This window comes from Xenopus tropicalis, chromosome 7, assembly GCF_000004195.4.
Source record: "Xenopus tropicalis strain Nigerian chromosome 7, UCB_Xtro_10.0, whole genome shotgun sequence".
Classification (NCBI taxonomy): domain Eukaryota; kingdom Metazoa; phylum Chordata; class Amphibia; order Anura; family Pipidae; genus Xenopus; species Xenopus tropicalis.
In genome coordinates, this window is record NC_030683.2 from 21,855,542 (window position 1) to 21,879,988 (window position 24,447).

At 41.7% G+C, this 24,447-nt stretch overlaps 1 long non-coding RNA gene across 2 annotated transcripts; it reads right to left on the reverse strand.

Moving 5' to 3' along the window:
* Nucleotides 1–9,892: 9,892 nt before the first annotated feature.
* On the reverse strand, nucleotides 9,893–22,790 carry LOC116412460. Of its 2 annotated transcripts, none has more exons than XR_004223709.1 (4): nucleotides 22,751–22,790; nucleotides 14,846–15,023; nucleotides 14,581–14,644; nucleotides 9,893–10,122 (listed from the first exon to the last, which is right to left on the reverse strand). It is a non-coding gene; the product is annotated as an uncharacterized LOC116412460 (long non-coding RNA). The 2 variants fall into 2 exon arrangements; XR_004223710.1 differs by lacking the exon at nucleotides 22,751–22,790 and adding an exon at nucleotides 15,315–15,461.
* Between the last annotated feature and the right edge of the window lie 1,657 nt (nucleotides 22,791–24,447).

The following is a 24,447-nucleotide window of genomic DNA, read 5'->3' on the forward strand; positions in this document are numbered from 1 at the left end:
TCTTTGCTTTGTGGCATCCCTTTAATCAGTCAGCAAAAACTGCGATAGTTACATACAATTGGGATGTCTCCACCCCTCTTGAATCTTCCTTTTCTCGCTATAATACCCAATAAGGTGAATTATCAATCGATAATTTGGCTGATAGTTTGTTAATTCATTAACTCAATAGTATTTTATTTATTTTTGACTTTTTAATAAGAAAACTACACATAAATGGTGATATTTGAATTTTTGGCACTAGCACTGTTCTAATTAATGGTTTTGAAGGAATAACACATGCATTTGATTGGATGATTTCTAAAGGTCTTTTTAAGTGAGAAAAATTGGCACTTTAAAAAACCAGCATATTTTTTATCTAATTTATTCAGGTTTTGATGAGAAATGGTGAGACTATAAAACTATGAGACTATAAAACTATTGTTTTTTAGAAAAAGGCTTTTTTAAGTGACAATATTGAAAAACCCAGTCCTTTCAAATAACTGCACTTTTTATTTATTTAGCACAAATCACTTTATTGAATCCATTAATGAACCCCTGATTGATATTCGGAGCTCAATCAAGCAGTGGGAAGTTATTGTTAAAAGTGTTTTCTAATTAAGGGGTTATCTTATTCTTCTTCATCTAATACTATGAATTATATACCCCCAAGAAAACACTAGTTTCTGATAAGAGAATTTCTTCTTTCCCCATTTCCCTTTTCCTGTAATAAGATCCCATACCTGTACTAATAGTTGCACTTTTGCATGAAAATATAATCTAGACTCCAAAAAGAACATAATATTGCTAGCATTCTGCAGCCTCCCATCATCCTGATGGAGTAAGGACATGGCTGCCCTGTCATATAAAAACACAGCCCTGATGTTGGTTAAAACACACATAATCCTACACAGAAATGCCTGCTTTGGCAATCTTTATTTATTTAAGGTTTCTTTAGGCAACGCTTACATGCTGCTGCTGCCTTGCTGAGTTACCAGTAATAGTATAGAATCATAATTTTATATGGCATGAGTCAGAACAAAGAGTGGGGTTATTGGGGTCAAACTCCAGCAATTCTTTTCATCATCCTACCGGCCTGCATTTCTTGAAATAAATGGACATTTACTTTGTACAGTTTACCATGATAACAGTCTGTCTCTTTATACTTGAACCATCTAAATTTAATGTATTGCCAACAAAAATGCAACCTCTATTCCATTTGACACGCGGAGGGCAGAAGAGATAAGAGTAAGTGCTATGTACACAAATAAGTCTTGTCACTGGTTATTTTCTGCTCTCCCCTCTGGTCCTTGCAATGCAAGATTTAAAGTGACATTTAAAAACCAAGTTGCTTTTTATCCTAAACACGGTGCCAGTCATGTATATCATCTTCATAACAGCAGATTAGGTGGAGAATGCGTATTAGAGTTTGCGCCAGAGTTTCGTACATCTCCAACAGAATTGAGAGCATAAAGCTACAGTAACTAATCCTAACACATTTATTTCAAATCTTCTGATGAAAAATTCATATTGATGAGCTGACTACAAGATATAGGTTTAAAACAACACATTTTAAAAAGCAGCCAAGTTTTACTTCTATAAGTGCCAGCCAGAGCTAAAACTGCCAACACTTATATTTTTCTTTTTCAAACCATAAAATATACAATTGCAGGGGCATAATTCAGCCAGTCAGGCTTAATATTTTTTTAAAGACCTGAGTAGTGATGAGCGAATCTGTCCTGTTTCGCTTCACTGAAAAATTTCGCGAATCTAAACGGCGAAAAATTTGTGAAACGGCGAAAATGTCACGTGCCAAAAGAAATTGTCGCGCCACTATTCTTTTGATGCTCAACTATTCTTTTGACGCCTGCGACTATACTTTTGACGCGCAACTATTCTTGCGACAATTTTTGGACGTGCAGCGAATTTTTCCGCTGCAATTTTTTTCATCTTTTTCGCGAAACAAGCCGCCAATGGCAAAAATGTGGAAATGCGCCGCAAATCCATGCTTGTTGAAACATTTTGTCCATCACTACACCTGAGATTTACCCTGATATATTTTCCACAGATTTATCATGTAAAGCCTCACTTAATCTTACATATATATACATAGTGCTGGAATTGGGGCGGGATGCAGTGGGATAGCACCCCACCACTTTTTTTCACTAAATTGCATCTCGTCTAGCAAGATGCTAAGTTTCAGAATACCAGATATTTTTGCAACATGGAGGGGGGGACACTGGATAAAGCAAACCCTAACCTTGCCCTTGGTATGGTAATACTTTACAAAGCATAGCCAGCGACAATTGGTACGATCTTCTCCTGCCTCAGCCCCATGTAAAAGTTCACTTTAAACAGCAGCCAGTAAGAGTGCACAACATGTGGGGGGATTGTACTACATGTGCGCCTGTAATCTAATCCTCCCACACGAACCGTATTAGGAAAAGTGCAATATGTACAAATGTACAATGTAAGAGAAGTAAAGAAATACTGGATAAAAGAAAAAAAGACAAAGCAATTAGAAAAAAGAATTGTAGAGGAAACAGAGCTGTAAAAGAAAATAAAAGGGAAAGAGCAGAGCAAATATAAAGTCAGTAGTATTTAGCTTTTACATATTTTCTCTTTATATACAGTTTGCTTGGGGTTCCAGTACCTACTGACTCTCATGTCATATAATGCTCTAAATGTGCTTGGGGTGTGGGTTTCCAGCTGTTTATAATGTACTTGGGGTGCCAGTTACTACCTACTATTGCCTACTGTGTATCATGTGCTTCTGGCATGTCTGGAGTTAATGCCTCTGTCCATTTACTGATTTCTGGGTTTAATGTTAATTTATTAGCATTTCTGAGGTTAATGACATCCATCTTCTTCTATAGTTACTAGCATTTCTGAGGTTAACAGAGGTTATTCGTCTTCTACACTGACTACTAGCATAATGACTATTTGAGGTGCAAATGGCAGTTGTGTTGCTGAACTATCGAATCAAACACAGTCCATCAGCATTCAACATGTCACATTTATACCTTATCATGATATGTTTTTCAGGTTGGTATTAACATGACTTGTTGATTGCTGTTGGACTGAATTCTTGTTAATAAACATGAAAATAGTAAAATGGCTGGGCAAAAACAGAAGATGTTGGTGGACGAGGCTTATTATACCAGTGGGTGTGGCTTATAATTGTGGGTGTGGTGTGTTTTTTACCATGCCACACTATTACTAGGTCCCTAGTATCCCTCTGCTTTTTTTGGACCCGATTCAACCACTGTATATACATACATTATATAATGTATAATATATATGTAACAAACTCTGCACACTGATAAACAATATAGCAAATAAAGGTGGTATAATCAAACATTTTTTATTTTTTTACTCATATAGTAAGCCCATACAGATTAATAACGTTACAGATTACACAATACTATTCAGTAATAAATACATGCCACCCAGCTATAATGGAACAACTCAGGGAGACTTGCTTGCGTCATATCTCTTTTAAAAAGAATATGCGTGTATTTTATATATACATTGTAACTTGTGTATTTAAGGATGCTGAGTAATTTACATATTAGATACAATCAGGTTACAACAGATGCAAGCTTCGAACACATCCTATTTAGCACACAGTTACTAAGGGGCTGATTTACTAATCCACGAATCCGAATCCCAAATGGGAAAAAATCGGATTGGAAACTAACATTTTGCAACTTTTTCGTATTTTTTGCAATTTTTTCGTCGCCGTCGCGACTTCTTCGTGAATTATCACTACTTTTTCGTAGCCATTACGACTTGCGCAAAAAAGTCGCAACAATTCGCCCAAGTCGTAACGGCTACGAAAAAGTCGCGACAATTTATGAAAAAGTTGTGGCGCAGACGAAAAAAAACGCATTCGGACGCTTTCGATCCATTCGTGGATTAGTAAATCGGCCCCTAAGTCTCCTCCCCTTTGACCAAGGGTGGGTGGAAATGCAATTCCCTTTGTCTCCAGCTGCATTTGCCCAACTTCCATTGTCCAACCTGCCTCAGGAATCTAAGGCCAGCTCCCTAAATTTAACTTAATGGTCATTGACCAATCAGAACTTGCCACATCAACTATGACCAGTCTCTAGGTTAATAGCATGGGTTAAGGTTTAGTAGTGTGTTTCTGGAGTTCCTGGAGTGAGGACACAGATACCTGACTCAATGGAAGGATGAGTATAAGGGAGGCAGTGGGATTCTATGTAACATATCCACCTTTATAATTATCTTATCTAAATATCAGTTATAGCTGTATTTAGATTTACTGCTGTTTTGTATTTTGTGTGTTTGTTATTTCTGTAGGTATGTGTCAATTAGTGATGAGCGTATTTTTTCGCCAGGCATGGATTTGCAGCGAATTCCTGCATTTCGCCATTGGCGAATTGTTTCGCCAACCTTTCGGAAAAGTTTGCCGCAGAAAAATCCGTCATGCGGAAATGTTTTTTGTTGCACGTCAAATGGGACGTGGTCACATCAAAAAAGGCGCAGTCATGTAAAAAACAGGCACGGTCATGCCAAAAAAGTGCAGGAGACAAAAAAATAGACACAGGCAACAAAAAAAAATGCGGGCGACAAAAAAATTGCGTGGCAAATTGCTTTTTTTCGCTGTCTCGCTAATTTTCTTGCTGTTTTGCAAATTTTATGGCGAAGTGAAATGGGACAGATTCGCTCATCATTAGTGTCAATAGCTTTTGTTAATAAATGTATATTTTGATTGAACTATCTCTTATTAAAGAACCTTTATAACCAGGAATATTCCTGTACATGTGTATATAAGAATAAATATACATATTTACATAAATATACTGTATCCCTGGGCAACACTGCTTGTTTCATTATAAGAACATCATTTGGTATGATTTTTATCAGTGAGATCATGGGGAATGGTATGTACTTATTGCTGTGATTGTATTTTGTTATCGTAATTTGTATGGATTTACTATATGGGGCACATTTACTAATCCTCGAATCCGAATGGGAAAAAAATGGATTGGAAACAAAAATTTTGCAATTTTTTCATCGCCGTCGCAATTGTTTCGTATTTGTCGCGATTTTTTCGTATTGCACTATAGTAAACGGCGGGAAAACCAATCCGAATGTTTTGCGACAGCGCCAAAAAAGTTGCGACAATTCGCGAACAAGTCGTGACGGCGACGAAAAAATCGGGACAATTCGCTAAAAAGTCGCGACGGAAAAAAACGCAAAATACTGATCATTGCGAAAAAAAATGCATTTGGACGCTTTTGGACGTTCATGGATTAGTAAATGTGCCCCTATGAGTCAAAAGTATTGCTTCTTTTATTATACCAGCTCGACTTGGTATATTTTTTTTCATGAGTGTGCAGATTGTATGATTTACAGTAATATGGGAATGAAATACAACATGTATAATGACAACAGCCAATGCTTTTCTACTGTTGTAATTGCTTCATAATTTCAGGTCATGGCTCCAACTCATACAGTAAAGCATATGATATTTCAGTGCTTCCAGTTCATTTTTCAAAGGGAGGTATCATTTGAAAAAGAGCTCTAATTTAAAAGCTATTGGCTGACCTTAGCTGTAAATGTAATGGATAAAATAATGGGCCAATGCTTCCTTTAAGAAGCGCAGCACCATCAATTCATTTCTTTGCTTTAAATCGAATAGGGCCGAGAATCCCAGTAGTATTCTGAAATATTATAAAGACCATCAGCAAGTAAAGATTTCTTTTAGCTCTAGATGTTCCTTTCAGTAAATATTTGGAAAAGAACACCTACAGTGGGGAAAAAAGCCTTTCAGCTAAGTTTTTCAAAGTATATTGAACTTTAAAACATATGTGTAAATTGGCACTAAATAGGGATGAATGAATGAATGAAAACATACAACACTATAATACTTCTATAAATTATATATATTATATCATTATTTGTTTTTTGAATTTTGGGGAAAAAAATGTAATTAACTTGGCGAATTGATAATGTGGTGCCTTTATTTAAAAAGGGGTCATATTCTCATCAGTGGTAGGAAAGCTTTTGAAGGCAGTTATAAGGGATAAGATACTGGAGTATATAGGAAATCACATTAGTATGAGTTTGTTCCAGCATGGTTTTATGAGTAATACAGTAGATCTTACCAGTTAATCTAATTGCCTCTGAGTTTGTGAACAGAAACCTAGACTCTGGGGTGACAGAGGATGTGATCTACTTGGACTTTGATAAAGCATTTGATACAATACTACACAGAAGGTTATTGATTAAATTAAAAAATATTGACCTGGAACATAATATGTTTATTTGTAAAGAGAACTGGTTGAAAGATAAATTATAAAGAGTGACCATACATGGAACATGTAAACTGGCAAATAATGCTGATAAGTACAAGGTTATGCACTTCATAGAGAGCATGATTACTATACACTAAATTGTTATGTGTTGGGGACCTTCTTAACTGAGAGAGATTTGGGGATTTTTGTGGATAACAAGCTGTGAAACTATAGGCACTTTGCATAAAAAAGGGCATCAGCCTTGTCTTGAGTATGCAGTGCAGTTTAGGGTCCCAGTCCTTAAGAAGGATATTCATGAATTGGAGAGGATATTAATGAACTCTAATTGAAAAATTAAACTATGAGAGCCAGGAAAAATGGAATCTAGAATTTTAATAAATCAGACATGATTAGTGTAAAGTGGTTAGTGCAGTAAGACTGTTTGAATTAGAAAAAAAGCACTAGCATAAATTGTTTTGATGCATGCCAAACATATGTCAAAAGCCATTCTCTAAAGAATAATAGCTTTTTTTTTTAAAAAAATGTGCACCCCCAGCTTTTATAATGCAGTCACCTGCATCCAATCACTAATGAATTCATTATATGGGTCAAATACATTTCTTGTTTGTAATATGTTTTTTTTGTGCGGGTTTGAGTTTTTAGAAAGTCATATCAGCTTATTACACTAGGCACTTTACACTTTCTGTGGGGTTCATGTAGTGCAATAAAGCATCTTAGTCTCTCTAAGGCTATAATTCAATTGGTTAACAGACCCCTGCACAATAATCCCCTTCAGGACTGTATTATTATTCCATTGAGAAGTTTCCTTTTTCCTCAATTACTTATTACAATTACAATAGTCTACTAAACATATAGACAAGTTGTTAGGATGAAAGCCTGAAACTGACATAAATCCACTATTACATTAATCTTTCATTTCTACATTTTTAAAAATGAAATTAATTCTCAACACTAAAATCTTTGGAAAAATGGAGGTCATATTCGATCCACTGACAGAAATATGATGGTACTGGGTATTGTTAGTAATGGCAGTGTTTGTGGTTTTTCCATTCTTTGATCATTATCAAACAATGTTGGGGTCATGTCATGAAGCCTTGCTTGCTTTGAAGGTAGTTTTTGCCCCCATGATAATAGGCTGCTGAGTTCCAGGTACTGTAAATGAAGTATATTATAGGGCTTTTTGGGAGAGACCAATATAGGGGAAATTATGGGCAAATATACAGTTTGGGAATCTACTAAGGCTTTTATTAGTTAGCAAAACCCTAAACATTTTCATTTGCCTTTGAAATGTATGAGGCTTGTAGCACCTGTTTCTTTTAAAGAAGAATGTGATTAATTCTAGAACTGTTTTAGATACATTTAAATGCTTAGTACGTTGCATTCACCATTACTGAATTTGGATAAGCATTTTCTTTCTAGCACAATTTATTCTGTCTCTTTCAGTGTCAGTCAGTTCTCATGGCCAAGTTCCAATGTTGATAGACAGAAGCAATGTTCTTGGTAACTTTATAGTCATTAACGCTAACATTAATATTACATAATAAACAACATAGCTGGTACTAAGCACGATTTACATGTTCTTACATACATACATTGAAGTTGATGTTGTAGTATTCAAAAGCCTAGGTTTTGTTGCTTTGAGTGCTGTTGATAATGATAATGTACAGCATGGATGTATTGATTGTGTGAAGAACAATGAAACACTACAAGGTGAGAACAGAGACATCAAAGAAATGCCAAGGTCGGTCCAGAACAAGAGTCATCAATAGCCTATGGCAGGCAGAGTCCCAAAAGACAAGCAAAGGATTTTTAGGTAGGGCCAAATCCAATAGCCACCTTACCAGACATAGAGAGTGATGTCTATGTCCAATTAAAAGGGCACCCATGAGAGTTTTAATCTTGGAAAGCAAATTTAAAGGTAAAACATAAAAAAAAAGTATTATAAAATAGTAGAATGCTTAATGATTAGTTGAAAATGAGTGTAGGACTGGCCAGGCCAGAGTTTGATGCACTTTGAACATATTGCAATATATGGAGAAACAATCTCTGTTTTGTTTAAATCGAAGGCCATTTGAAGTAGCTTTATGCATAAAATATCTTAATGTCATAAATATATTAATATATGTGATTGCAGAGGATATATTGCCTTTGTCTGTATGTCTGTGAGTGCAGAGGATATATTGCCTTTGTCTGTATGTCTGTGAGTGCAGAGGATATATTGCCTTTGTCTGTATGTCTGTGAGTGCAGAGGATATATTGCCTTTGTCTGTATGTCTGTGAGTGCAGAGGATATATTGCCTTTGTCTGTATGTTTGTCAGTGCAGAGGATATATTGCCTTTGTCTGTATGTCTGTGAGTGCAGAGGATATATTGCCTTTGTCTGTATGTCTGTGAGTGCAGAGGATATATTGCCTTTGTCTGTATGTCTGTGAGTGCAGAGGATATATTGCCTTTGTCTGTATGTATTTTTGTGGTCACTTCCTCACTGCTTCCTGTCTAATGGTTTGTTTAGTGGTGAGCACAAGCTTCACTTTTGCTTTAGTGTAGACATTGTTGGATTGGGGTTTCATGGGCCCACCAGAGCTGCCATCTCAGGGGTCCCCCACCCCAGTCACGAACTCCTACACCAGCCAATGCGCATCCTCAACCCCACGGGCGCACACAATCATGTTCCTTTTACCTGCAGCCTCCCCACTGCGCTCACAATGAATTGTGTTCTTTTACTTGTGGAACTGGTAGGGGGTGAGGGCTGAGGGCCTAAGTTGCTGGCAGAGAGTGGGACTGGGTCAGTGGGGCCCACCGGGGTTTTTCGCAGTGTCCAGCCAGCCCAGTCCAACCCAGAGCATATTTTTTACATAGCGCAATGGCTAACACTAATGCCTTGCAGCACTATTTGCAGTGATTTTGTATTCTCTACCCCCTGTCTATGTGGGTTTCCTGCCACACTCCATACACCCAGGTAACAATCACATGTCATAGAAACAACTGTTTAACTGGTTAGCGTAGTCTTATAAACTAAGGGATAACGCTCTCATACCCATCTCTATTCTCAAATACCTCAGCTACAGATATGGCCTGTCTCAGCCATACAGGCCATTTGTAACAGGGCCAACACTCAAAGAAAGACTTATTCAAACCAAAATAAAAGAAGTGGCTAACACAAAAATTGTCAAACAATAACATCTAGCATGAACCTAAAATGGTTAGGTTTCATACAGCTCATTTACCTGCCTACACACTGGAGCATGGTGCATTTTTAGATATGAATTCAATATATCCATTACATTTACCAATCTTTCTTTGTTTTATTACCAGCTGCTGTACACAAAACATTACCAAAGGTTTGGGAAGAGCAAATATATTTGGGAATTAAGAGGTCAACTCATTTTTTCCTGAATTCTACCCCCCCCCCCATTATAAAGGGTAGGTAAAGGCCTTCTACCCCACCCCACAAAATGTAGGTAAAGGGTAAGCAAAAGCATATCTTCATGGTAAGAAGTTGTTTTGATGGAGCTACAATGTATTTATCTCCCCATAGCTCACCATAGAATCGGAAGTTAAAGGGGGGATCAGGGCAAAGGTTGAAAGTCAATCACACCTAAGAAACTGTTGTTGCTTATATTTATTTTAATTTAAAAATATATATATTTCCAATTTCTAGCTCTGAAAAACACAGGCCACAGGTGCAATCCTCACATTATGCGGTGGTTCAGTAGGGCTTACAGTATCTCACAAAATATTACAACTGAATGAAGGAAAGTAGATTGCAACTGACACTCCACTGAAGCCCCTTTCAGTACTGTCGAGATCAATATGAGCAGACGGTTGGATAGCATTAGGTTTCTTCTTTACTGAGCTTCCCCTGCCCAAACTTGTAAATTCACTCTTTGCTAATGTGTCATTCCAGAGGAAATTTATGTGCATGCAGGAATTTTAAATACATTGGGGCCAATTCACTAAAGTGCGAAATAACGTGTGCTATTTTTAGCGTGCGGTAAAAATGTTATCACGTCTTAATTTTCGCAACTTTTCGCACGATTCACTAAAAGCATACTTGCGCTATTTTACGCGCGATATCGCATGCGTTATTTAACTCGCAAAGGCTATTTCAATGCATTATTTGCCGGTACATGCGCTAAATAACGCTCGCGTTTAGTCGCTGGATATAAATAGTAGCTTTAAATAGTGTATATAAATTGTCGCCGCATATAAATGGTGTATATAAATATTAGCCACATATAAATGGTAGCATATACAGTGGAGGAAATAATTATTTGACCCCTCACTGATTTTGTAAGTTTGTCCAATGACAAAGAAATGAAAAGTCTCAGAACAGTATCATTTCAATGGTAGGTTTATTTTAACAGTGGCAGATAGCACATCAAAAGGAAAATCAAAAAATAACTTTAAATAAAAGATAGCAACTGATTTGCATTTCATTGAGTGAAATAAGTTTTTGAACCCCTACCAACCATTAAGAGTTCTGGCTCCCACAGAGTGGTTAGACACTTCTACTCAATTAGTCAACCTCATTAAGGACATCTGTCTTAACTAGTCACCTGTATAAAAGACACCTGTCCACAGAATCAATCAATCAAGCAGACTCCAAACTCTCCAACATGGGAAAGACCAAAGAGCTGTCCAAGGATGTCAGAGACAAAATTGTAGACCTGCACAAGGCTGGAATGGGCTACAAAACCATTAGCAAGAAGCTGGGAGAGAAGGTGACAACTGTTGGTGCGATTGTTCGAAAATGGAAGGAGCACAAAATGACCATCAATCGACCTCGCTCTGGGGCTCCACGCAAGATCTCACCTCGTGGGGTGTCAATGATTCTGAGAAAGGTGAAAAAGCATCCTAGAACTACATGGGAGGAGTTAGTTAATGACCTCAAATTAGCAGGGACCACAGTCACCAAGAAAACCATTGGAAACACATTACACCGCAATGGATTAAAATCCTGCAGGGCTCGCAAGGTCCCCCTGCTCAAGAAGGCACATGTGCAGGCCCGTCTGAAGTTTGCCAATGAACACCTGAATGATTCTGTGAGTGACTGGGAGAAGGTGCTGTGGTCTGATGAGACCAAAATAGAGCTCTTTGGCATTAACTCAACTCGCTGTGTTTGGAGGAAGAAAAATGCTGCCTATGACCCCCAAAACACCGTCCCCACCGTCAAGCATGGGGGTGGAAACATTTTGCTTTGGGGGTGTTTTTCTGCTAAGGGCACAGGACAACTTATTCGCATTAACGGGAAAATGGACGGAGCCATGTATCGTGAAATCCTGAACGACAACCTCCTTCCCTCTGCCAGGAAACTGAAAATGGGTCGTGGATGGGTGTTCCAGCACGACAATGACCCAAAGCATACAGCAAAGGCAACAAAGGAGTGGCTCAAGAAGAAGCACATTAAGGTCATGGAGTGGCCTAGTCAGTCTCCAGACCTTAATCCAATAGAAAACCTATGGAGGGAGCTCAAGCTCAGAGTTGCACAGAGACAGCCTCGAAACCTTAGGGATTTAGAGATGATCTGCAAAGAGGAGTGGGACCAACATTCCTCCTAAAATGTGCTCAAACTTGGTCATCAATTACAAGAAACGTTTGACCTCTGTGCTTGCAAACAAGGGTTTTTCCACTAAGTGTTAAGTCTTTTTTTGTTAGAGGGTTCAAAAACTTATTTCACTCAATGAAATGCAAATCAGTTGCTATCTTTTATTTAAAGTTATTTTTTCGATTTTCCTTTTGATGTGCTATCTGCCACTGTTAAAATAAACCTACCATTGAAATGATACTGTTCTGAGACTTTTCATTTCTTTGTCATTGGACAAACTTACACAATCAGTGAGGGGTCAAATAATTATTTCCTCCACTGTAAATAGTAGCATAAATAGTAGATGCTTATAAATAGTAGCCGCTAGTGATGAGCAAATGTGTTCTGGTTATCTTTGGTAAAAAATTTGCAAATCTTTTGAAAGATCCACGAAACGGCAAAAATGTTGTGTGGGCAAAAATTTTTTTGCCTGCGACTAATATTTTTTGACGCTTGTGTCAATTTTTGGACGTGCGGTGAATTTTTGCGTGGCGAATTTTTTCATGCGTTTTGCCTTTGGCGGATTGTTTTGCGAAACGCATGAAAAAATTCACCGCACGTCCAAAAATTCGCTGCGAATCCATGCCTGGCAAAACATTTCATCACTTGTAGCCAAATATAAATAGTCGTGCGAATAAACGCACGCCATGTTAGCCATACACGCCAATACTTGCGGAAAATGACTGTATTAAAAATGACCATTTCACTGCAAACTGGCGGCTGCGTCACTCTAGGGGAAACACAGACTTGAATAAATAACACTGCAAAGTCCATATTGTGTTGCCAAAAGCTCATTTACTGTACTTTTCTATAATTTTTCGCCTGTTAATTTTCGCATAGCCGAATGCGATATTTAGCGCGCCTAAGTTATAGTGAATCATGCGATCATATTCTTTTCAGCGCGGAAATTAACGCATGCGGTAAAACTAGCACGAGAAATACCGCATGCGAAAATGGCGACTTATCGCACGCGATAATACTATGGTGAATCGCGCGCTAATTATCGCGACTTATTTAACGCAAAAAAGCGTGCAATAAATTTTATCGCACTTTAGTGAATCGGGCCCATTGTCTGAAAAATACAAAAAAATAACAACACTAACCAAAGAATAAAAACCATGGCTGCACCAGTTTTAAATACGTGTCTGAGGTTCTTATGACCCCCACGCAATCCCAATATATTCTGTAAGACACTACCTTTCTTCTCCCTTCCATACCTTTCTTTATATGTTAGCGTATGAATGATATTCAAACCCATTTAAATTGCAGAGAATTAGTGATGAGCGAATCTGTTCCATTTTGCTTCGCTGAAAAATTCACGAATCTTTCTAAAGATCCGCGAAACGGTGAAAATTTTGTGCAGCAAAAAAAATTGTCGCCCGCGGCTATTATTTAGTCGCCGGCAGCTATTATTTCACATGTTAGAAAGGAAGGTGCTGCACAAATAGTGGACAGGGATACATGGATGGGCACGGTTGAACTGGATGTGGATCGGGTGTAAAGGCTATGAGCAAACTTAGGGGGCTGTTCCTGCTGAATTGTGCTTAGTACAGGGGAATCCCTATGTGCCATAGTTTTATGGTATCTCTCTATACAGGCTATGAGCAAACTTAGGGGGCTGTTCCTGCTGAATTGTGCTTAGTACAGGGGAATCCCTATGTGCCATAGTTTTATGGTATATCTCTGTACAGGCTATGAGCAAACTTAGGGGGCTGTTCCTGCTGAATTGTGCTTAGTACAGGGAAATCCCTATGTGCCATAGTTTTATGGTATCTCTCTGTACAGGCTATGAGCAAACTTAGGGGGCTGTTCCTGCTGAATTGTGCTTAGTACAGGGGAATCCCTATGCTGCCATAGTTTTATGGTATCTCTCTGTACAGGCTATTAGCAAACTTAGGGGGCTGTTCCTGCTGAATTGTGCTTAGTACAGGGGAATCCCTATGTGCCATAGTTTTATGGTATCTCTCTGTACAGGCTATGAGCAAACTTAGGGGGCTGTTCCTGCTGAATTGTGCTTAGTACAGGGGGAATCCCTATGTGCCATAGTTTTATGGTATCTCTCTGTACAGGCTATGAGCAAACTTAGGGGGCTGTTCCTGCTGAATTGTGCTTAGTACAGGGGAATCCCTATGCTGCCATAGTTTATGGTATCTCTCTGTACAGGCTATGAGAAAATATGCAGCTGTGACTGCTGTTGAACCAAATGGTACTTGCCCCGCCTGTAGGCAGCAGCAATAGGGGATGGGTCAGTGGCCAGTGGGCCCTTACACTATGTCTGTTCACTATGTCCAACCCTGTCCGGGGGGGGGGGGGGTTGGGACACAGGCATCAGGGAGAGTGCTTCTTTTTGCCCTGAGTGAATCTAAATGATTCAGGTCAGGCCCAGGGGTAACGTGGGGGCCATGTTGGATTTGAGTATTTATTAATATCCAAGAGCGGCTTCCTCACTGTCGGTGAGAATCATATATCCCTAGGGGGGGAAGCCGAGTACATGAACCCGACATTTGGAATAGGAATATAACAACTAACTCACCTCCCTCAGCCAAAACCATGCAAACCTACCAGTCTGGGCAAACCTGGAAAGAGAGCCAAACCTCCCCCTAAAGGAACTCTATTGAACCATATCACCCACGGCATAGCAGCCATAGCTGCCAGTAGCAGTAAATTGGCAGCAGAACGACTAATAAGCCTCACCCCCCCCCCCCAACCCCCTTCTCTCCCCTCTGTACTCACCTGTTCTCTCTTCTTTATCTTCCTTTCTACTTTCCTGCCAGGATGTTGATTACACTGCGCATTTCTTGTTCCATGTAAAAAAGTTAAAAAAAATATATATCAATATATCAATTTGAATCAAACTAAATACACTGCTGAAATGTTTTGCCAGTTAGGCGACACTACTGCATATAGAAAACTAAAGAGATAAGTAGATATTTTGTTTGATGAGTGTGAATGCAGTGTAGCCTGCGGCGCCCCTATAGTGTATTTATAAGCCATAGACCTGTGTGTCCAATCGTTTCGCTTATTCCGCTCCCCCTCACGATCATTTCCAGGCACACACGCTCCCTCTGTGTTTGGTCCCTGTGCGCCACTTTGACCGACGCGCGTTTCGCTTGCCCGCCTCATCTGGGTCCTCAGCATGTGACGTCTCGCAGCGATTCTTATTGGACACCTTGGCCCTTGGGGAATTTAAAGTACACATTACTCCTATATCATATAAACCACATTACAACATGAACCCCTAAACCACTTCAGGTACATAATGCTGAATATCTTTGCCCAATAACTTGAATGGCTGTTCATCTCCAGCCGCCATATTAGGAGCATTGGCGCTCATTCTTGGAAAACGATCATGTGTTCCCCTTGAAAATGTGCCGAGGACAGGCTGTCACTGACTATTCCCTACTATTCTGAGCCTCCATAGGACTCAATAGTTCTCAGCAGCTTAACCCCGGCCCCCCCTTACATACATGTTCCCTCTGACAGGAATCCCTGCATCTTCTTTCCCCTCACAGCTCTCTGTCCTGCTTGGTTTTTCATCAAAGTTTAAGTCCCGGTAGAGCCGTGTGGGGATTGGATGGGCCGGGAGGAAGTTCAAACTTCAGCTCCCAGTGTATCCAATCCCTACTGTTGGTAAAAGTGAAGCAAGGGAGGGCGGAGGGAAGCTACACTTCCTGTGTTGTATAAGTCCCGGTAGAGCCGTGTGGGGATTGGATAGGCCGGGAGCTGAAGACTGAACTACCTCTCAGCCCAGCCAATCCCCCCACAGAACTGTGAGGTAATAAAAATACACATTTCTGTGTATAAATCTAACAAGACAAGATCACTGCAACACAACCATCTGCTGTTGGGCAAGTGACCCATTGGCTGGGCTAGTGAATTAGACATTTTAGGTTTCCATAACAATTAATACTGAAGGGTACCACAACTTTCCCGCTCCTAGTCAGCCCGGCTGTTGGTTGAAAGCTGAACTATCACTGGCCGAACATCAGGGAATAACAACACTTTAAATCTACGAGTAAACCCAGTTACTAACCAATGAGGAATTAGCTTTGATCAGTTTGGTGCGGCTATAAACATGAAAGCAGACTGATTGGTTTAAACCCAGCGCATAACAGATAAATACTCTGCAACAGATTCTGCAGGCCAAAACATCTCAGATAGTGGCATTGCTGCAAAGGTGAGATACGCTACAATGCCAGGCAGCAGATTGCCCTCATACACATCTTAATGTCTGCATCTGACCTGAAGGAGTCTAAGGCAGGAGACTGCAGATAAGCGAGACCCTGCTGCTGTGCTTATAATTAGGCCCTAACAGTGATAGCGACCCTTTAGCCTACTTGGGTGACTTGTAGGAAGGTGAGATGCGCACAGGGCAAGCAGAAGGCAATAGAAAATGAGTTGCAACAAATTGCCAGCTACAAGCATGTGGAGTTTTGCCCTTACACCCGATGACTTGGGCAGTAGCAGAGGGCAAGTTACCCGGCCCCCACCCCCACTGGTGTGATGCAGTGACGTGACTCGCTGAATGCAGCATTGCCCTGATGTGGCGCTGTTCACCACTGTAATCTATGACCCCTCCATCACTCTCTACTTACCCCCAACTCCCCCACCAATCACCCTATCCCCTAATTGCCCCAAGGCACATGCCTCTCCCACCAGTCAGGATATAATTGACAGGATATTAATGGTCCTTATATTTATACCTCCCAACTGTCCCAAATTAGTGTCCTTTGCTTGCTTCACTTTGTACGCAACAAAAATCTGTTTGTTTGTTACCTGGCCTCTTACAGGAGTGTGTAACCTGATCACATGGTCATTGTGAGGGGGCGGGGACTTTTTTTTCACTGCATACACCCACCTGAGGAAGGACCAGTTAGGGCCATAACATGTTCTTTGCTATGCACCAATAAACGTACCAAGTCTGCCTCAACACAAAGCTCCCCAGTGGGCTTCATTGACATCTACTCTCACCCCCATTGGGCCACTGTGACCAAAACTTTGCAACACAAACACAATTATGGCCACAGTGATTAATTCTGCTTCCAGCATCTCCTGCCTCTATCTAACTCAATGTGTGTATCTTCTGTAGGTGTCACCGCCATGTTCCCTTACCTTTTGCTCATCGTCCTGCTTATCCGGGGGGGCCGTCCCTACCTGGGGCCCTGAGTGGAATCCAGTTTTACCTGTACCCTGATCTCAGCAGGCTGAAGGAGCCTCAGGTAGGGCAGAAAGGCAGAATTTCTACCCCACAGCCTGGCCTGTATGATGTTGGGAGCAGGTGTATAAAGTAGGGACGGCAGACCCAGAAGCTGGAGGGCTCACAAGATGTATAAATCCACTGGCCAATCCTGCTGCCCAGCTCAGCACACAGCTGACAAAATGACCCAAATTCCACCCCATTCATATCAATGGCCTCGGCCTGGACTAAAGCAACTAAATCAGGGGCAATAGCAAGCCCCTTTAGGGCAATGGCACATACGCCCGGGTCATTTCCAACTCAGCCAACAAAACACTTGGAATCCATCCCTTTCAATGGCATCTCCAGGACTAGAGTCAAGGGTGCACTCACAAGTCAGGGAATTTAGTTTTCTGAGCAGGAAATTTCCTGTCCTATTGCCCTGTAGCGGTCCAAACACATGGGATGGCATCAGCAGGTAAAATTTCCCCATGGGCAATAGGGGGGTTCTGCATTCTTGTCCCACGCGCCATAGAGGATACTCTGCCCATTACAGAACCTGAAGACTTAGCAGCTGTACAGCCCCAATATATAATAGGGATTATTGCCCAGTGTTAGTACCTTAATGAGCCTGTTGGGGTGATGTTGTCTCCTGGGGCTGTTCCCACTGTGCTGCCCACTTAGGTATTTACACTCAGATGAGCCCAGTGGGGCAGCCAGCAGGTTCCCGAACATGCCCCTTGGGCCATCCCTGGAGGATGCTGAGTTTAAACAGAACCCTATCAGTCGGTGGCACTGTATTCTCAGTGGCTCTCTGAGGCACTGCAGTGTTTTTTTTGGTGGGGTGATGCTATAGGCTGGCTTCTAGCCCTCTACTCTATGGTCTGCATTCCGCTTTGGGTCAGCAACAAGTTGTCTACAATCAAATTGGGGTAATGAGCCCCAATCCCACCATCTTCCCCTGCAATAACCCTTACTTCTCCCAGCCCAGTCCATACATTTCCAGACCCACCAAGGTTCCCTGCTGGCTTTGGCCATGAATGAGATCTCTTGCCCCTTCCAGGACCTCTCTCGGACCTCATAACAGGGACGCAGATATAGGACAACATTGGCATATCAGCCATTCAGCTTTAGTTCCAAGAATACCTAGGGCAGCAAATACATATTCACCCCAAATCTCTCCTTGCTTGACCTTCAAACTGGGCTTTCAGGTGTATCTAGGAGAGCAAATGGCCTTTTCCCCAAAAATTTCACCCTAACTGGTCTTCAGGCAGCACCCAAGCCCTGCCAGTACTCCATGCCCACCACTAGGGGGCAGACTCACTGTTTGAGAAACACTGATACAGGGTGCCCCACTAACCCCAAACAATTGCAATAAAATTTGGCAGCTTAGGCCAGAGTGTCACCCCCATCTCTCCCCACTATTCAGACTAAGGAAGGGACACCCTACAAGCTAAGGGCCCCCCGGTTACACAGAGTTAGTAACAACAGCAGCAGCAGTGAGTAAAACCATGGCTGATGAATGAGCGGATCTTTCCAACAGATATGGCAGCACAGTAACTGGGCAGACTCAATAGGCCACACGTACAAGGCAATGCTCTTAGTACACAATAAGCTATGTATGTACTGCCCATCTAAGGGCAAATAAAACCCATATAAACCTCACTCATCAAGAGGCTACACTTGTGTCACGTGATGAGAGGTGACTTCATACCTAGGAATGTGACAGTTGGTACGGTCGGTTGGTTGGCACTGTGGAGAGAGGTAAGCACACACTCTCCCGGCTGTGGGGGGGCAATAGGGTACACGGCAGGGGCAGGATTACATAAAGCAATGTTTAAGCACTACTCCTTACAGATACCCATTAATACAGCCCTACGGCCTAGTTGCCCCCTGAGCACTTACTGCCCCCATGTCACATTCCTTGTACCATCAGCTGAAATTCATTTCATTTTGGGTTTGGGGCTGTTTATTGACTTGGCACTGCTGGTAGTTATTAGAATATTACTGAAAATTCCTGTATTCCCCTATTTATCATTTGTTCCCAAAACTAATTTCACCCCATCTGGGCCGGCAAACTGCAATTATGCAGCAACCAGTTTAGCCTCTCATTATCTGTGCCCCGTGCTCCATGCTAATATCCAACATGTGTCATTGCTTTATGGCGTTCCTTTGCTAGGGGATTTTCTCCGTTATAACTGTGTAATGAAAATAAACTGAGTATTTATGCCCAAAACCTTTCCATGCATTATGCTGGCAATGCTGGTAATACAGTTTTTAAACCTGGCGCATTCATATCTCACCTACCCAATTCTAAATGGAAGCAAATATTGTGATTTATTACATATATATATAAATATTGTTCTGTCAGTCTGCTTCTGAGCATTATTCTCATGCCTAAAGGGATCCTGTCATGGGAAAACTGCTGCTATCCAAAGGCAGTATTCCTATAATCCCTGTATTTATATGTTACACATACAGTAATTGCACCATTGCTAGTGTCAGTTACTGCCATAATACAAACAGACTCATTTAAAAAAAAACAGCAAAAAACGGTGCACTTCATCCAGCTTGGGCTGCACGTGTGATGTCACAATGCAGTGGCTCTGACAAGTGTGTGATGTCACAATGGGCAGAGCCAGCCTATCCAGGCACAGCCCTGATTGTCTCAGTCTTTTTCAGGTGACTGAGGTGAGTAGAGCTCTGGATACTTGGGGATTGTACTTGCTCCTATAGCCCATAAGGCCCCTATGCTAATATTTGATACATATGTTAGTATAAGATATATATATCCATACAGGGATGTGCTTAGAGCACAATATACTGTAGCACTGGGATAACTAAGTTGATGTTTCTTTATGTTTCCATAGAAAGAACTTTCAGCGATCATGTTGCGGTCTATCTGCGGTTTGTTTCCGTGCTTCGGCAGCGTAAGGCCTCTATCCTTTCTACTATAATATCTCATATTTTAACTTGAAAAATAACTAAAATGTTTGTATTTCTTTCTCTGATAAAATGTTTTTTTTTGCCATTTCTTTCTAGGAACCAGCAAATATTCCCTTTGATGAGAACCCTGTGGTAAGCAGAGAATTGGGCAACTTGACTTTAACACAATTTCCCTTAATGTTTGTGCCATTTAAACCATTTCATTGACTTGTCTGTAGATTCCTATGGGAAAAGGCTCCTGTATAGAGCTGCACTATACACATATCCACTTCATATTGATCCCATATCAAACCAACATCTGCCCATTCAGCCAACATATTCCCAAATGGCTTCATTCTGCCATTATTTACTTCCATTAATAAGAACCATCAGAGCGACTGACTAATACCCACGGGAGCTTTCCCTTTATACCTGTCTAAAACTGAAATCAAACGACAGAATAAGCCATTAGCACCTTTTTATTTGACTTTTTCCTAACTTTATTGACAGTATTGTTAAACCCCAATGCTTTTCCTCTCCTGGCAATGGATCGTCCATTTGCCTTGGTATTATTATCTAACTAAATCCCTGTATTAACCCTACATTTATTTATACAGATTTCATTAGATTTTCTGAAAAGCCCCTTTTTTATATACGCTGATCTTTAACTGTCACTTCCCTTCCATGTTAGACAATAAATTAAAATAATTCAACCTTTTTATCCCTTTACCAGACTCTATTGTTACCTTTCGAGCCACATGAGAAGATCTTCCTGGTAAGCAGTAAAGAAGTTGCTATCACACAGTGCCTGTATTACTAACTACCCCTAAAGTGTTGTGTCGAATGTAACTGTAAATGTAGCCCAGTACAGGTATGGGATCCCTTATCCTGAAACCCGTTATCCAGAAAGTTAAGAATTAGGGAAAGGCCATCTCCAATAGACTCCATTATAAGCAAATAATTCTATTTTTTTTTTAAATGATTTCCTTTTTCTCTGTTATAATAAATCAGAACCTTGTACTTGATCCCAACTAAGATATAATTACCCCTTATTGGGGCAGAACAGCCCTATTGGGTTTATTTAATGGTTTAATGATTCCCTTTTCTCTGTAATAATAAAACAGTACCTGTACTTGATCCCAACTAAGATATAATTACCCCTTATTGGGGCAGAACAGCCCTATTGGGTTTATTTAATGGTTTAATGATTCCCTTTTCTCTGTAATAATAAAACAGTACCTGTACTTGATCCCAACTAAGATATAATTACCCCTTATTTGGGCATTTACATTACATTACAAAAACATTTATTTATAAAGCGCCAACATATTCCGCAGTGCTGTACAATAAGTGGGTTACATACATTGGACATACAGAGTAACATATAAAGCAATCAGTAACCGATACAAGAGGTGAAGAGGGCCCTGCCCAAAAGAGCTTAAAATCTACAAACAGCCCTATTGGGTTTATTCAATATTTAAATGATTTTTAAGTTATGGAGATGCAAATTATGGAAAGATCCCTTATCCGGAATACCCTGGGTCCCGAGCATTCTGAATAACAGGTCCCATACCCAGGGCCGGATTTCCAAATTGGCCGCCCCGAGGCCGCCCTCGGTCGAACGCCCCCCCCCCCCCAGCGCAATACAGGGGGAGAGGGGTTTCCGTGCACATGCGCAGTGGGACAAACTTGGATACAGAGCAGTGGGGAGAAGTCCCCCCATTGCTCCGTATGGGTAAAAAACTTTTTAGATTTTGGTGCGGCGGGGCGGCATGCCGCCCCCAGGTTTCTGCCGCCCTAGGCCCGGGCCTTTGTGGCCTCTCCACAAATCCGGGCCTGCCCATACCTGTAATATGTTACTGTCAGGCCTTTCAGTTATTTTTCCTAAGAAATGGTTGGTAAATGCCATAACCCAGTTCCTTGCCCTACTAGAGGTTGTGGACCCACATTTTGTTTTTTTTTTTCTTTAATCTCAGGATCAACCGGTTGGATCTGGTGATACCATCTGCCAAGTAAGTAGGAAACCATACAATACAATGCAACACCTGGATATTAAATACATATTTTCACCTCTTCTCTAAAAAGCTGACTTGGTCTGATAACTTGTCTTTTTATCTTCTAACCAGGATCCACCGGAAGCCCCTGGCAATAATAATTGCCAAGTAAGTATTAAAGGGAGGTAACAGAGATAAAATAGAAATAATCTGAGCTGAGTTGATTGGCTTTATACAGTTGCTTCTATAATTGACTTTATTCTTCTTATTCAGGAGCAGCCAGAGAAGATCTCAGGCCCTGGGATAGAGACCTACCAGGTAAGCATAAGAGTGGGAGAATGATGGCAAATACAAATGGCAATCTATAGTGTTTGGAAGCTTGTATTTATGCTTCTTTACAAACAGAAATAATACAACCTGCAATATCACTGTCTTTCCCTTTCTCAACCAGGAGCAACCAGAGAGCGCTGATGGTGACAGCTTTCAGGTAACGAGAAAAAGCTTCCCTAGGAAGGGGAATCCATCCCATATAACATGTTTAAATGACACGTTTAAGCCCTCAATGAGATGGTTGACAAACTGTATTTCTATTTACCAGGCGCCTCTGATGGAAACTGGCGACACCAGCCAGGCTGAGCCCTCAGTAGAGGAGCTGAGCGAGGAGGAGGAGGAGGAAAACATTGAGCAGGTTTGAGCTGAATTTAATATTTTTTCTCTCAATATATCATTAGACCATTTTAAACCTCCGAGCAGCCCCCTATCCCACCACATCATGCAAACTCTTATGTAGGCCCCATTCCACTCTTACCTGAATGTCACAAGTGCTCAGTGGGGCAGTTGGTCACCACATTTTGCCTCCGTTACAGCCTCTCAGACCTTCCACATCTCTCATTGCCCCTCTAGAACATTCAGACTAAAGCCAAGATGCAGGAAGGCTTCACTATACATAGTCCTGCAATCAGAGCAATGAGGGGTATAAAAGAAAGGACACTGCAAAACATAAGCATCAACATAGTAAATTAGGTTGAAAAAAAAAGACACACATCCATCAAGTTCAACCTTAATGCCTATATACTGTATAACCTGCCTTATGGCCAATGGAGGGTGAGGCCCAAACGGCTGCTGTAGTGCTGGCTTACATATCCACCTTACCAAATGGGTTTTCCCACTGGGCACCGACTGGCGCCAGGTAACCAATACAAAAATGAAAGGTACCATTCCAGGTAGCGGATATTCTGTAGCCCCAGCATTTTATATCTAAAGAACAAGTATTTGTCTGTAGATTTAATCTTATTTCAACTATTGTTGTTTCTCTATTTTTTCAGTGCTCCATCAGAAAACTGATCAGGGGAGTATGCTGCATATGTTTCCCTTGTGTGTCCTTCCTCTAAACAAGCCCCTGCCCTCCCACCTAAGCCCCACCCTTCCACCCCTCCTTCCAAGCCCCCTTCCTAGCCCCCTTCCTTCCATCCCCTGCCCTCCCACCCCTTCCTTCCAAGCCCCCTCCCTCCCACCCCTTCCTTCCAAGCCCCCTTCCTTCCATCCCCCTCCCTCCCTCCCTCCCACCCCTTCCTTCCAAGCCCCCTCCCTCCCTCCCTCCCACCCTTTCCTTCCAAGCCCCCTACCACCCTTTTCTTCCATCCCCCTGCCCTCCCACCCCTGAATTCCAAGCCCCCGCCCTCCCACCCCTTAATTCCAAGTCCCCGCCCTCCCACCCCTTAATTCCAAGCCCCCGTCCTCCCGTCCCTTAATTCTAAGACCCCGCCCTCCCGTCCCTTAATTCCAAGCCCCCACCCTACCCTTCCAATTCTTCCAAGCCCCCGCCCTCCCACCCTTTTCTTCCAAGCCCCCGCCCTCCCACCCTTTTCTTCCAAGCCCAAGCCCTCCTACCCCTTAATTCCAAGCCCCCACCCTCCCACCCCTTCCTTCCAAGCCTCTTGGCCAGTGGAGGAAGCAGTGCTTGGGGTTAGGTTCTTGGACCTTCCCTGATCCAGTAGCCAGCAATCCGGTGTCACGAATTTCATGAGGGCGGAGCTCAGTTGTGAGAATTGTCTATTTACATACAGTAATAACCCACAATATAGAGGGGAATATAGAGGATAAGTGGAGTTCAGACAAAATCTGTAAAACAGGCAGAGTTATGGCAAATCCGGGAATCAGGCAGAGGTCGGGTCAGGCAGAGTTCTGGCAAATAGGCCCGGATTTGTGAAGAGGCCGGCCACAAAGGCCCAGGCCTAGGGCGGCAGAAATCTGGGGGCGGCCCCGCCACACCAAAATCTTAAAATTCTTGTTCCCTTACAGAGCAATGGGAATGACTTCTCCCCACTGCTCCGTATGCAAGTCTGGCTTACCCCCCCGCTGTTCGCGCATGTGCGAACCCCCTCCCCCTGTTCACGCATGCATGCGCAAAATGGGGGGGGCGTGTGACCAGGGGCGGCCTTAGGGTGGCCAGTTTGGAAATCCAGCCCTGCTGGCAAATCCAGGAATCAGGCAGAGGTCGGGTCA